The following is a 16,009-nucleotide window of genomic DNA, read 5'->3' as shown; positions in this document are numbered from 1 at the left end:
CTTGAATATGGTTCACTTATTTTCAGCACCAAGGCATAGTTGACACTTTCGTTGCAATCATTAAAGGAATTGCAATACAATTTCAAATATTAGATCTGGTTGTATTTAATAAACACATTGGAAGCCTGTGCTGGGTGTATGCTACAATAATTTTCTCAATCATGCTGTAACTATCATTAGATAGTAATTCTCTGGATAAGACCAACAGTAATTTATCAATGGCATATTAAAGAATAAATTGCATGGTTATTGCCTATAGCTGAATAGATTATGCACCACACATAGGCACTTACCTAAGAAGTAATCCTTTGACCACTGTGAAAGTTGATTGTTCTTGGGCAGGGTGCTGTGTTTCTAATTTGGTAATTGGCCATGTGTTCCCCTACTCAGCTGAATATGGAAGGAGGGTGCAGAGTAGAAAAGTGTGGCTCTGAAGAGAAACACATACATGACTGGTAATTCAGGTGTTTCACTATGATGCAGTGTCAACTCAAAAGCATGCTAAAAATGTAATAAACGCCAAAGATCATGCTGGGATACGTGGAACATGCTAGAACTATCAGCTGAAGACTACAGTTCACAGATATTTCCCTTTCTAATTTGTGAGTGAAATGGAACATTTGAAATTGGTACTGGTGGTTTTCCGATTGTCCTAGATTTAGATAAGGAACAAGGAAATTGGTGATGAAGTTGGGGAAGTGAATGGCATTGAAGATGTCAATAAAGTGTACATTTGTTCTAGATCTTGGCTTAGATTTTAAAACAGGAAGGTCCGGATTGTGGGAAAAGAGACTTGAGAGGAACTGGAGGCTGGGTACTATTCAGGCTATACCATACAAATCAGAAATGCCCAGGATAACGCTTTATACTGGGAAAGGAAGAAGTGCACACAGCTGTGACATAGTTCATTGATTCAGTCTGTTTTAGATGAAGGTTGTTTTAGTTCACAGGAGCTGCTATAACAAAATACCAGACACTGGAAAATTAATAACAGAAATTTATTTCTCATTGGTGCTGGTAATTCAGTGTTTTATCAGGGACTGTTCCTTAGAGAAGGCGTCTTCTCTGTGTCTTCCTGTGTGGAGGAGTGGGGTATATCCTCTTGACTTTGATTATAAGCTGCTCATTCCATTCATGGGAGCAGAACTCCTATGGCTAATCATGTCCTAAAGGATCCACCTCTTAATACTATCACATTGGTGATTATGTTCTACCATTTAAATTTCGTGTAAAGAGGAGTAGGAGAGAGGGTAGTTACGATACTTTTAGTACAGCAGCATCAAAATCATCCTACTACCACTCGACTTGGGACAAACACGTATTTTTAATCATCTATTGATTGGCTAATTATCTTTGATAGCTCTTTTAATTTTTTAAATACAAAGAAGATGTTTTTGTGTATCAAGAACGCTTAGATTATCAGTTGATGTCAAGACATAAGAAAGGCTTGAAAAGCCATAGATAATCACTGTTGGGTTCAACCTTGATTCTCTTGCAGAGCATTTGATTGGCTCCCAGCTGAGTCTATTGATTATGGTTCCTTCCCCTAGTCCTCAGTGTCTCTTCTCTGTTTTTCTTTTCTTTTTCTGAACAAGGAATTGATGTGCTGGTGCAGGGCTCCTCCTTAGAAAGTGACTTTTCCTCAATGTGTTTCTATGTATCTTCTTCCTCCATCTCTACCTCCTCCTCTACAATGATAGCTTAAACCAGTGATAAGGAGTAAAACTATGAACCAATGAAAGGCCTTAGTGCCAATCAGAGCAGCCTCTGTGTATGCCAAGGTGAAAGGCTTCCTTTCAGGATAGCTCCCACTCCTCACGCTACTTCTGGACATTTAGTTTCTTTTCCTGTTGTGTTCTGCCTGCTGATTTCCCCTGGTGTGAGTGCTGTGGAAAGCTTCTCTCCTCATGGTGATTGGGGTAGGGTAGGTGATAATTTTCCTGACTCTGGAAGTCCTGGCTGGGCTGGCTTTGCTCTGGGCATTTTGTAGTGTGTCCCTGCAGTATGCCAGCCATGTTTGGTCCTTGAAACCACCCTCTGGTTACAGTCACATCCTCTCAATTGAAGGTCCTTGAACACTGCTATCTTGTTGTTCAGATTCCCAAGGGTTTTCTGAGTGGCTGGTCTCCTCACTGCCTTTTTGGTCATTTTTGTGACAAAGTAGGAACTTCTGTGATTCCTGTATGATTTCACAATCCCTGGGAAACTGAAAACATTCTCTCTCTCCCTCTCTCATATGTACACACTATATATGTATATTTAATTTTCTATTAATAAATTAAAATCATACACACACATACATATATATATATACACATGTATGTATGTATGTATATATGTGTATATACATACATATACCTATATATCAGGATTTTTGGCCATGTGACTATCTAGTAGGTACTGTAAGTGGGTACAGTGCTCAGTGTGGATAGACTGGGCAAAGGGATGTTTCCTATCCCAGGCTGAGTGGAGTAGAACATGTGAGAGATTTTATCTGAGAAGTATACAATTTAAAATTTACCATTTATTTCTGGACTTTTTTATTTGGTGCTTTGGAACTTAGATTGACTGTGGGTAAATAAAATCCAAGAAGGAAAACCTCTGGATAAGGATGTATGCTGTCTTCCGAGATATCATGTACTTGGTAATTGGAAATAAGGTTTGGAGATCAAGGTGGTCTGAGGTGGTGGCTACAGAAATTAGACGTGGGTGAGCTTAAGGAGGACACACAGGAGGAAGAAAGGCCACATCAAGAGGAAACGGAAGGGCTCGGAGGAGGAGTGCCTAGGAAGGGAGGACAAGACCATGGAGCTCTCATTTTCTTTTAGGAATGAAGCCGAGACCTGTGGCAGACAGACCCACAAATCTCACACAATCTCACCTAACATCAGCCCTTAAAGTTCATCTTGTATTTGGCCTAACAAAGGAGCACTAGACAAGCCGAGATATCCAGATGTAGAGGTGGAGGTGGAGGTAGAGAGAGAGAGAGATAGGGAAGGCAACAGAGGCCTTAGTTTTAAAGAAATCTTTGGCTTGGGGACAACACATTCCACAGGTCTGCCTTTGTAGTTATTTTAAGGTTCAGTTCATATCACAGCAATGGAGAAAACTTGCCCTGGTACCTGGTGCTGGCTAAACAGAAGATCTCTTAGAAAGGAAAAAAAAAGCCTCAGGTCTGTGATGTCTGTGGGTCAGGAGGAAGAAGGCTGCCATGTAGATGTGAGAAGAAAAACAGCAGCTCTCAGACGTCACAACAGCTTAGCACATGCGTGAGCATCGGCAGGAGGAGGGAGTTGTGGGAAGGCAGATTTATGAAAGGCATTAATCAAGGAAAAAGCAAAAGGAAAATGAGATGCTTCAGGGCACAGTGCGTGGGTAGCAGCAGCATGATGGAAATCATTAGAGATGCTCACACTTTCCCAATCCAGAAAGCTCCTTTGTCAGTAGGGTTTCTGCTTCCAGACCCCGTGGTGGGATTATCAATCCCAGGCTGTTCCTGCCAGAGGCTTCCTCCTGCCCCCAATCCCCACTGTGCCATGAGGTAAGAGGGGGCATGGTCTGGAACGTTTGAAGTGTTTCCTCCCAGGCTGTCAGCTGAGAACTGTGGAAGGCATGGGTAATGCTGGTGCCCCCTTGTTGACTGGAGAGACCCATGAAGGCCATTTTTCAAAGGAAAAGTAATCCCTTCTTGAGATGGATGAGGCAAGTGTAATACTACACACTTTTTTGAGCAGCAAACCTCACAGATTTTACCTTCCTTGGTGTCCAAGGCCCCAGTCTCTTTACTCCTAGGTCAGGTCCTTTAAAAAATGTGCATTCAATAACGATTTTATGGTTTTGTATTTTCATTTCTGCAATAACGATAGTAAACATAAGGACTCAAGTAGGGAGTTATGATTGCATTGGGGAAAAACTACATGCACAAAAACAAAACATCTGAAATGGAGCATCATGTCACTAGGCAATCATAACATGTTTTGAAGACTATGACCTAATCAGAATTACACAGGCATTCTGTGCTGGAAGCTCTCAACAAGACAGGATGTTTTTGAATGCATTAGTAAAAATTATATATGGGAGAAAAATCGACTGAATCTTAAACAGTGGGCAGGGGTACTCCAAGGCATTCTCAGCTAAACCAAGACATTTCCCAGAATTTGTTCTTATTGATGTAGGTCATGAAACCTGGCAATATGATAGGTCACTTAAATAGTACTTAACTTCATACAGCAGGAGTAGAGATACTAGTTGACTTTAAAAACTTTAAGATAGGGTCTCCTTGAGTTTGGCTAGCATAGAACTTAACTTTGTGGCCCAGATTCCACTAACCTCATAGAAATCGTGCTTCTCCCTCCCAAGCGCAAGGATTAAAGGTGTGGGCATGGCCAACCAATAACCATTCCAACTTAGACCCATCCCATTGGTAAGCACCAATCCCTGACATTATTAATAATACGAGGGAGGTGCTCTCTCTCTCCCTCTCTGCCCGGGACCTGTAAACTGAGTGTTAGCGGTATCTTCTGCCACAAGAACAGCTGACATAAATGTTGCTGTGATACGGGACACACTTGCTTTTCCTTGCCCACTGCAAATTTTAGCCACCAGAGAAACTGGGCAGTGACATCTGGCCGCTAGTAGGAAGCCCTGCCGTGTCACTGCCGCCCAAAGACCTGACCCACAGCACCTGTGGCTCACAGCCCTAACCTGCCAGCTGTACGATCATATGCCACTGTTGCCAGCTTTCTTATTCTGATCCTAGCCAAATGTTTCTTTGCTAATACAAAAATGTGCTTTTCTCTGCCTACACAACCCGCTAAAGTTACTTAAGACTCTTTCCTATCCTGTCTTAATAGATTTTTACTACTGCTATTAAATTCTATTCAGTTACAACCAATCCTAATGGCTCTCAATCTTGTCAGAAGTCTGCTAATAATATACTTAAGTTTATGGCCGACAGAATTCCCAAAGCCTCTAACAGTTGACCCAAGATGGTTTCAGAAGACTTGGACACTGGACTCCTAGAAGATACAGCCTAGATTGTATGCGGACAAATGCAGTGGACTAAACTGGATGCTCTGAGTCAAATGACTTGGCTAAACCAAGGTAGGTCATTTCTCATGTCATGCATATCCATTCCACAGAGAAAAAGTCCTGTGTCTTCTGCGCTTGAAAGCCAGACTGACTTCACCCAAGAGACTATGGAGACCATGGGAACTGTTGGCTAGTGGACTCTGTCATTTTTTAAAATAATATGTAACTGGTAGATTATTGTTTACCCTTTCTAAGACTTCTGACTACATTGACAGCTAAGTTTTCACAGGTATTATCTGTTACCTCATTACCTAAACTCAGCTGCCATCAATTAAATGCTTCATATTTGCTTTTCTTGCTATGCCACTGTTCTAATATTATCTAAGTTCCTATAAACTTGCCTAACTCTAATAAAACATTCCACTGTACGATCCAACAAAGGCTCATCTTAAAGACTGCTCGTGTTATTAACTCATACTTTTATCTCTTTTGTAAACTGAGTGGGTTTTGGAAACCCACTCAGATCTACCTCTCATGGACCAAATAGATGCCATCCAGATAAGTACATGTGCCTAAAGTTCCCACTTACTACCTATTACAAAGGGTGGGATTCCACTGGGTTTCAAATGTACATCTTAGAAAAATTTTCTTTCTCCCAAATGTACTTAATCTTATTCCCTACATCTTGTCAAGTCCAGGCACATCCAGAACAGCTTCAGAGAAGCAACCTTCAGATGCTCCATCTCCTGTCACACACACAGCTGCTTCTACTGGACCTGTTCCTTCTGACCTATTCTCAGATGGCTCACTCCATAGACCCTGGACAGCAGTAAACAGCCAACTGTCCTAAGACCAGACAAACATCCTGCATATCCATTCTTCTAGGTTCCCCCTAAAGACATGTTGCTCCCAATGCCAGCAGGAAGTAGCCAGATACCACTACGACCCTATTCCTGCTTCGCCATCACCTCTTTCTAATTTTTCTTTTTTAATTAAACCAAAATGGGGGAGTGTTAGTATTCTGTCTAAACTCCACCTCCACAGTTACCTGGCAACAGCCAGGTATGCTCCTCCCCACAGTTACCTGACAACAGCCAGGTAGGCCTGCCCACTATAAAAAGGGCTGCTTACCCCCTCCTTGCTCTCTTTTTCTCTTGCCCTCTTGCCTCTAGCTTCTCTCTGTCCCCTCTCCCCTCCCCCTTCCCTTCTTCTCTCCACGTGGTCATGGCCGGTCTCTACTTCTCTCTCTCTCTCTCTCTCTCTCTCTCTCTCTCTCTCTCTCTCTCTCTGCCGCTACTACCCTCCTGGCTCCCCTCCACATGCCCCAAATAAACTATTCTATGCTATACCAGTGTGTGACTGGTCCCTCAGGGGCAGGAGATGCCTCGGCATGGGCCCTCTGAAACATCCCCTTCCCCCATACCTCTCCATACACCCACGGAACATCATTGCAGACAGGGGTATGCTGTCTTCTGAGAGGCTCCACCCAGCAGTTGACTCAGACAGATGCAGAGATCTACAGCCAAACACTGAGTGGAGCTCTGGGACTCTAGTGAAAAAGTTGGGGGAAAGATGGAGGGCTCGAAGGGGATAGGAACTCCACAGGACGACCAACAGAGTCAATTAACCTGGACCTTTGGGGCTCTCAGAGACTGAATCACCAACCGAACAGCACACACAGGCTAGACCTAGGCCCCTTGCACACATGTAGCAGATGTGCAGCTTGGGCTTCATGTGGGTCCCCCAGAAATTGGAGCAGAGGCTATCTCAAAAGCTGTTGCTTGTCTGTGGAATTCATTCCCTTGGCTGGGCTGCTTTGTCTGGCTGTAGTAGGTGAGGATGTGCCTAGCCCTGCAGAGACTTGATGTTCCAGGGTAGGGGGATACCCAGGGAGGGCTTCCACCCTCTGAGAGGAGAAGGAGAGGGTATATGAGGGGAGGGACTATGGAAGAAGGGCAGCAGGATGGGGAGGGACAGTGACCAAGATGTAAAGTTGGTTAACTAATTAAGTGGAAGAAAGGTGTGTATCACTATACAAGCTCCTAAATAGTTTTTAAAGAATTATGAAGATGAGATTATGGAATACTAAAGCTATTCATCTCTTACTTTTGAAGATTTTAGTATTTTATTTTCCCTTGAAAAACAGGCTTTTGGAAACAGAAATAACAAGGCTTTTTTGGTATTAGGATAATTCATGTTATACATTATTTTTCTACGCTTTTTGGAATACTGTAATTTTAGAAAAAAGGCAAATTGCCAGATGTAATGTTATCCACTTAAACTCTTTCAGTTGACTACACACCAAAGTGACAAGTATTATATATATGTAGTGACAGACCAATATTAGTGACAATGCTCACATTTTAAAAGCATACTTTAAAATGTCTTAATAAACACAATACTTAAACTATTTGTTTTCTACTTTGAGTTATTTTTACATGGGTGTGTTTTTTGGGTTTTTTTTGTTTATTACTCTTCTGTGGACACTGTGATCAGTAGTATCAATCAGGTAGGCAAGTAGAGCCCAGCAATTTGACACTGGCAAGTCTGTTATGGGAGCAAACTGCCAGGCTCTGAGTGGATTTGATGCCTACTCCACAGGTAGGAATTCTTGTCTGATGTCTTAAGCCTGGTCAAAAGTCCAAGGCTGGGGCAGCCATAGGCCTCATAGGGAAGCTGCTCCAGTTGTTTTGCTAAATGGATATGGAATGCCTGGCAAATTGCCTTCTAAATATAAATATATATATATAATTACATAGCATAATGCTTCTGTCAACATTGGTTAGAGAAGTTTCCTTTTGCAGTAGGTGGTCAGCAGTGACTGCAGAGACCCATAACTGGTTCAAGTATTGAGAATAACTAATTGTTGAGTGCCCAGCCATAAATGACACATTTATATTAACCCCTCAAAGGCTTAAGCAATGCCAGAGAAGAATGGACAGAAAGAATGTAAGAACTGGAGGGGCCAACAAAATGGCTAAGCAGGCAAAGGTGCTTGCTGCCATGCCTGGTATCTTGATTTCAAGTCCCAGAATCTACATGGTCTAAGGAGAGAACTGATTCCCACAAAATAATCTCCAACCTTTATGTACATGCAGGGTGTGTGTGTATACATGTGCATGTGTGTGTATATATATATACAATACATATACATGCTATGTTGCATGTGTTCATGTGTCCATGGATGCATTTATAAATGCATTCGTGTATATGTACAAGAACATACGAAGTTGAAGAAGATGCAGGAACAGGGCTGTAGCACTGACTTGTAGGTATGATATGGTTGTTGTATTGCTGAACTCAAAGCAGTTGTGATTACCTGCAAGAGGTCTCTCTATAGCCTTTCAACATCCTATCATGGGAAGGGAGGGGCTCACAGTAGCCTAACCTTCTCTGGGGATAGATGTGTAGTGAATGATGGGGGAAGTGGGTTTGGGGTGATGCAGCCACTGGTAAGGCACCCATGCTCCTATACACAAGCTATCACCCACTCTTATAAACAACCTTAATAATTAGTTCATGGAGAGGAATGCATGTTTGCATACGAGTGTGCACGTGCACAAACACACACACACACACACACACACACAAGTGAAAGGGGTAATTTGGGAAGAAGAAAGGTATTAATAGGTGTGTGTGGGGGGACAAGAGAGAATAACATGGGGTGAAAATAATTGAAATGAATCACATATATATGTGTTTGTGAAAATGTTGTAATAAAACTCATTATTATAATATAAATAATATATGCTAGTAAGAAACTTTAAAAATAGATGTTAAAAGAGAAAGACCTTTGAATGGTTTTTGGAAAACAAGCCCAGTATCAGCTCCACCATTTCCCCCAGAACTTTGCATACTAACCTGTTAGAACAGTTATAAAATTCCTTAGTATGTCATTCGCCACTGCCCTCACCCCTAGCATGCTTGAAACTTTTCCATTGTTGTGTCTCTGGATAATGGTGACATGCTGTACCTATTGAACAAATGAAACAGTGACTGGAAAAACCCCATATTCTTACTCTGCTGTCCGAATAAATCGTTCACAAGATACATAAAGGAGACAAAGTGAGGATGATCTTTGTTTTGCTTCTCTTGAGGACAAGAACTAAGGTGAGTTCTGTCTATAGAAGAGAACTCTCAGGAAAACTGATTTTTAAAAAAATTGCTTCTGTTACATACTTGTATCTAATTAGAGTCATAAAGCATGTGACGGTGATATCTTCCTCATGTAGTCTCCTAACCCAGGATCAGGTGCTGACGTCAGCCAGTGACATGCATGTTGCCCATAGTTGGGTCAATTATAGACTAAATTATGTCAGAAGGAAGAACACACACACACACACACACACACACACACACGGTCTCACTCATGTACTTATGACCTTCTTGCTCTGGCCTCCTGAGGTGTGAGGCACCATGTCTGGTGTTAAGCAGATTTTACAATAGATGTTTATTTCTTGCTATCGTCATCATGGCTTGGCTGGTACCATCTTGAACATTAAATAAGCCCCAAAGGAGCATTGGAGACAGCTCCTCTGCCTTTACTTTGGCTGTCAGTTGCTGGCCTCGTGGTTATCATAATTCATTGATTGCACTGTACTCCAGGCCCATTACTTACGTATTACATACTTGCATTACTTACTCCAGTAAATTTAACACATCATATGCTAGGGAGGTGGGAAGCCAGAGATGGCTGCTGAGCAGCACTTACGGATATGGCCATTGTCCACTCAGCATATGAGAAGGCTAGGCTACCTCCATGACAGGCTTCAAATTGGCCATTCACGAGACTAGGCCTAAGAACTGTGCAAGTCCAGGCAAACCCAGGCAAGTCAGTTACTAGAAAAAAAATCCCAGGCTTCAGGTAGCTAGTCAGAACTGCCCTGCCATCAGAAGCTACCCCACCACCTGACCTGAAGCAAGGGCAATGGGTCAGGAATAGTTTCCAGACCTCCCCAGCAATTGTTTTTAGCCCCCAGACTCTGGTAATGGTTCTGGAATGTCCCTAGAGATGGGAAAAGATAAAGTTCACCTACCCCAAATTTCCCTAATGTACTTTAAATCCACCCTGCAAGCTTACTTGGTGATCTCCATCTTGGAATGGGAGACCCCAGCATGCGGGACTTCTGCAGAATAAAATGTTCTTTGCTTTTACATACTGTATTTGGGTATCAGTGTTCAGGGAATGATGGACCCTTACACATATACCCTTCTCTTTTCTTAGGAGATTTCTGACTTTGATAAGTTATCTACTTCTTCTCTTAGGCTGCTCATTAATTTTGGCAAAGCCTGTTCCAGCAATGGACTTAGACACACACAAACCAATAAAAACAAATGTGTCCTGGTTGTGATTGCTTTAGGAAGAGGCACAGTGTATAATTCAGGCCAATGGCATGCTATAAGAACTTTACAGAGGCTTTTGGAAACATTCCTACTCATTCTTCAAGGTCATTCTCCTAGGAGACTACCCCCATCACCCGTACATCCCCTGGATGCCAGTGAGAAAGATGGAAATTCAATTGAGAACAGTAGCCATTTGATGACCAAGCAGAGAACCAGCTACATGATGAACCTGACACCAGGATGCAAGAACAGATGACAGGTCCTTGATGAAATATAGCAACTATGTCAGCCATGTTTTCCTGGCATGAAGCCTCAGTCACCTGCAGCTAAAACCATCTGGATTCTATGCTCTCTGAGAGACGTTTGAGCATCTTCCCTCTTTGCTTTGCAGGCTCTGCATCCAAGTTGGCTTCATTATTCCTAGCTTCCTGGCTACCTTTCCGTTCTCATCACAGTGCACTTGGAAATAGAATATGGACTTCAAAGGCCTGGTGACATGTGCATCCCTTTCCTTTCCTCCTCACTTGATGACCTTGAAAAACGGTCCAGTAATTGTTCACCTCTGCCGGGTTCTCCCAGCTGCTTGAACCACTCCGGACCTTCTTTGGCGAGCAGCTCCCACTCCACTGGTAACAAAGACAATGGCTCGTGGCTTCTTGAAGAGCTAAACTGCTTTTACCCTACACACTGGTTCAAATTAACGCAGCCTGCCATATCAAATGCTATGAGATAGGAAGCTGAGTGAAGTTGGCCCTCCACTGACAGTACAGTCTGCATGTACTGTCACTGACTCAATGACTTGCTCACTTGAGCCATGACTTGGGGCTGTACTATCAAGGCCTCATTTAGCTGATTGAAAGCTGTCATGGAAACATTCCATCACATCCATGCATGAACTAAAGAATGACAGGGGATTTAATTTTTATGGTACTTGTCAAGGCAAAAGGCAGAAGCCCTGGAACTATAGTGGGCAGGAACATAACTTTTAGATCTAAATTTTAATGAGCATATTTTAGGTGAATTCAAATAGTTAACACATTTTGTATGTCTCCCAATCTGGCTCATTTACCACCATAAATGTAAGAAGCTATGCCAAGATAACTTAGCTCAAGTGGTTTGGGGAAAGTCAGAGACAAGACAATGCTAGGAACAATCCAGGAAAAAGAATTATTGTAGGAGTTGTGTGCAGGCAGAGGGACAGTGATCCTACTGATATGGCCAGACAGGGGAGTTTGAATTGGTCTTTCCTGAATTATTAATACTTCCTAAATCACACCACGGAACACTTGGACCTTTTAGATTTACTGTCCTTGCATGCAACAAGGACGATTCCACAGAGATTTCTGGCAGGTTCGATGAAATCATTCTGAGATTGACAGTTGCTTTAGGGAATAAAAGGACAGCATGTGTCTACTTCTTCCCTTTTCCTTTGCCTTTCCTTTAGCTCATTTTATCAAGTCCTGAAAAGCTTTCACTAATACAAGTGAGGCTTGCAAATGGTTGGAAGAATCAACATCATTTACAGAGCAGAGGAAGAAAAGAAAGAGGCAAGCAGCATCGAGAAAGAACAGAAGGCTGTTATCTTCTCTGTTTGGCTCCATCTCATCCTGAAGGCTGACTTTCCGGCAATGAGTCAGGGGGGGATGGTCAAATTATGGTAATTAGGATCTTATGTGGCAGCTCATGATTTGCATTTCCTTCATTTCATTGTTTCCCTTCGTGTTTGCTGGAGAACTAAATAATACACGTCTATGTTTGGACCAAAGGGTTTTTCTCGGGATCCCAAGAGAAAGGGTCATCTGTGCACATTTGGGCTGTCTTTTACCAGAACTGTTTTTAGTGGGATGGAGGCAGGTGGCTTAGCAGAATCAGGTGACTTGTTTACAGGGAACTTCAGAGACTTCAGAAAAAGAGCAAAGAATTGTAAGAACTTCTCTATGGATCTGTTATGCAGGCACTGGCTACCTTGTTTGTGCAGTGGATTCTCAAACAGCTTTTATTTTCCTTTCTGCCTCCTACTAAGCACTTTACTTCTTGAGAGACTAGCATTGTAGAAAAAACTCTCAAGGAGATGTGCAGTTCATTTACTTCTCAAGTGGAGGTCACAGTAATTTCTCCTGTCACTTTAGCAAATAACCCCTAGTCTAGGCTCTGGTCTCTCTGTCTCTGTCTCTCTCTGTCTCTCTCTGTCTCTCTCTCTCTCTCTAAATTTCAAGATGTGATTGGCAACTTGTCACTTATGATACAGATACAGACTGTCCTTAGTTGCCAATCAATCACTGTGTGGACCACGTTTGAGTTCATGTTATATTAAACAAGAAAGGGAAAGAACAGCTTAAAATGAGAGATTGGTGGGAAGTCCTTATAGTCTATTTTAATAGGACCATAATTCCCAGCAGCTGTATTTGAGAAGAAATTATCAGAGAACACTGGCTATTGAGTTTAAGTAATACAATCCACCATCAGCTTCTTTGTAAACACTGTGTCTAAAAAGAGCTACCTTCATTCTCCTTTGCTGTCAACACCAACCCTGCAGTGCCAGTGACTCAGTACCATCCCCCTGTGGCAAAGGTGCACTCCATTGTCTTTTCCTGAAGGCCTGTGTGGAGACTTTGCCCATGCTCTGATTATCATTCTGGTCCTGGTGGCAGGGACACTGGTGCTTTTCATCATGTGTCAGTGATGGTTCGAGAAGCAGCTCCAGGGTGGCTCAGTCATCTTGTCTACCTTCTCATGTCGTAACACGTTAGGATGCAGAGTAACTGCTCCTACGTGTGAGGGCTAGATGGAAACTATTTTTGAGGCAAATGTTTAGTTGAAGTCTAATATACACAATACTTCTGTAATATATGTGAGGAAGTGTGTGGATCATGTGTGTACACTCAGTGAGTTTACAGAGTGGAAAGAACTCTAGTTTCATGAGCACCCAGCTCAGGAAGCAGAAGCAAGAGCTTTACATCTCTTGTCTGCCATGCTCTTGCCACCTTACAGGGATCTTTGCCTTTCTACCGCAGTTTCTTGGGCTCTGCCTTATCCTAAAGATGACACTGGCACAGAAGAAGTGAGTTTCTAGAGACTGAGAAGAAGCAAATTCAGTCTTGCATCCACATTTTCACAACATGCTTGGTAGTGCAACAACTTCCTGATTTTAGAGACATGGCCGCTCCATTACAGTCAAAATGCTGAATGTCCCCAGATCAACATAGCTCAGGTCCCATCTGGGCCATGTGGCAAGGGCAGGTCTACCTCAGTGATGCCTTGTTATCTTGTTGACAGTTCTAATTCTTTAAGGGTGAGATAGGATCATTCTTTAGAAAAAACTTATTACCATTTATTTGTGTGGCTGCTATTGATTCTCGCTGACATATTACCCATATTACTATTCTTGACAATATTGCTTTTTCATCATTGACATCTTAGTAGAACCAGAGACAGAAATATCATTGGTCTGCTTTCAAATTTTCTGCACAATGAATAGCCTGCTTTCTACATCTTATTCTCTGTAATGTGATGCTAGCCATTCTGTTCACTTTCATTTTGATTTAAACACCCAATTTTCCTATTACAGACATTTCCCACCTCTCCTCGGTTTGACACCCTCAACTGTCTATAAGGCGTCATAAATCTACACTGGGTTTGTTTGTCATCCAGTTGTGTGGTGTTCTGACTCCATCTTATACATGCTGGTAAGTAGCAGGATCAGGTCTGGATGCATGGTCAGCTCACAGGGTATGTGTCAGATTTGCTACTTTTATTCATGTATTGTTCTGTGCAGTTAGATACATATTACACAAGGCAGATTTTTCTAATTATGTACTTAAATTACTTATTTAATATTTAATTCATATTGTTTTCACTGTAGAGGAGGATGTGGATTTTACCTTTTGAGTTTCCAAGACTTTTGCTTATGGAAGCCCTTGCTATACACTCAGGCTTAGGCATAATCACCTGAACCCTAGGGGATAATCTCATTTCCTTTGTGCTCAAAAGTACACTGGACTATAAATGAGTGACAGCAATATTATGTGGCTATCCTTGAATTCTCCATAACACTAAAATCAAATGAGATAGGTCACCAACGTCACTATCCATTTCTATGATTTAACCTTACACTTCATAGCTGGTGATCAGAAGGGTGGTATAACCTACAGGAAAGCAGATACTATTTAAATAGGGGAGACTTAATTTTATGTATTTGAATAGGAGATGAGACTTATTTTAAGATAGTGAGTTTTTCTATTGCTCCTCAAGTTATACAGGAAGGTGTTAAAAAATGTACCAAAAATTACATGGATACAGGACTAGGTTTACAAGCGGTCCAAACTCTTTCAGCATATCCAAGATCATCCAAGAAAATCCAAGATTTTCCTGTTAGTTTCTGAAGATAGGAAATACAAGGAACTATCAAGGTCTAGTGAATTAAGGACAGAGGGATGGCAGTAAAAACAAGTGCAAAAAATATGTTATTTGTTTAGAATTTTTCTCAGTGTTTTGAAGCATTCTAGCTGAGGAGGAGGCTGGCAATACATACTACTTTCCATTTTCCTTTCAAGATCCTGAATATCTTTTTATTAGTTGGAGGGTTGGAGGCAGCATGCCCATGTCATTGGGGGTGAGGAACTGAGAGCAAAATGAGAGTGATAACTGGATGACACTGGGTGGGAATGATCTGTGCCTTTGACTTCCAGCAGGAATATGATGCTTTCTTTCCAAACCTGATATTGAAAATGTACTGTTCTGAACTTTTAAAAGACACACTACCTCTCTATAACCCACAGAAGAATGGCTAAATTCATCCAGACAAACTGTCAAGATCTGGGGATTATAGCTTTTAAAGAAGAAAACCCTGAATTTGTCTTGTAGCCACAACAAAGGCTCTCTTTCCCCTCCCTCCTCCTCTCCCTCCCTCCCTTCCCTCCTTCCTTTCTCTCTTCCCTCACCTAATTTTTTTTGCTTTTTTGAAACAATGTTTTGTTTGTTTGTTTTCTGTTGTTTCTTTTTGAGACAAGGTTTCTTTGCTTACTCTTGGCTGTCCTAGAACTCTCTCTGTAGACAGAGCTGGCTGGAACTCATAGAGATCTCCCTGCCTCTTCCTGAGTGCTCGGATTAAATGTATGTACTATCACCCCTGGCCAAAGCAAGCAAGGTTTTTCTGTATTTGATTTGCTACTTGCTGTGTTCTTGCACGTGTAACAGCCCTTCTGCTGATGTCTTCAGAGTGTTGGAATTGTTGGCATGTATCACTGTGCTGTGCTTAGAAGCTCTTTTAAGAGCTGGCTGTTAAGTATGGTTGTCCTAGTCTGATGAGCTATCTGAATCAAGACATACTCTGTGCTATTGGCGGAAATAATATTTGTAATCAGGGATTCTATCCCTTATGGTCCTTGAAAATTAGTTTCACTTTAATTGTTTTTATATTATTTGTATGTATCTGTGTCTATCCCAGTACAAGGTACATGTGTGTGGGTACTCAAAGAGGTCAGAAGAGGGTGTCAGATCCCCTAAACCTGGACTTGCAGGTAGTTGTAAGCTGCTTTGACATGGGTTGGAGGAATTGAACTTGGGTCCTTTGGAAGAACAGCAATTGCTCTTAATCACTAAACCATCTCTCTAGCCTGAGAGTGCTAAAAGTAAA

General features: G+C 41.9%; 1 protein-coding gene and 1 pseudogene across 3 annotated transcripts in view; both read right to left on the bottom strand.

Annotated features, from left to right (window-relative positions):
* Positions 1-9,754, bottom strand: part of LOC114630031 — a 32,117-nt pseudogene extending 22,363 nt beyond the window's left edge.
* The window catches only part of Lhfpl3 (LHFPL tetraspan subfamily member 3), a 516,547-nt gene that overhangs the window by 115,724 nt on the left and 384,814 nt on the right, over positions 1-16,009 (bottom strand). The window lies entirely within an intron of this gene.

The sequence above is a fragment of the Grammomys surdaster genome, unplaced genomic scaffold (genome assembly GCF_004785775.1).
Source record: "Grammomys surdaster isolate TR1022 unplaced genomic scaffold, NIH_TR_1.0 325, whole genome shotgun sequence".
Classification (NCBI taxonomy): Eukaryota; Metazoa; Chordata; class Mammalia; order Rodentia; family Muridae; genus Grammomys; species Grammomys surdaster.
The sequence above is the reverse complement of the archived record's forward strand: the minus strand, read 5'-3'. Positions and strand labels throughout refer to the sequence as shown.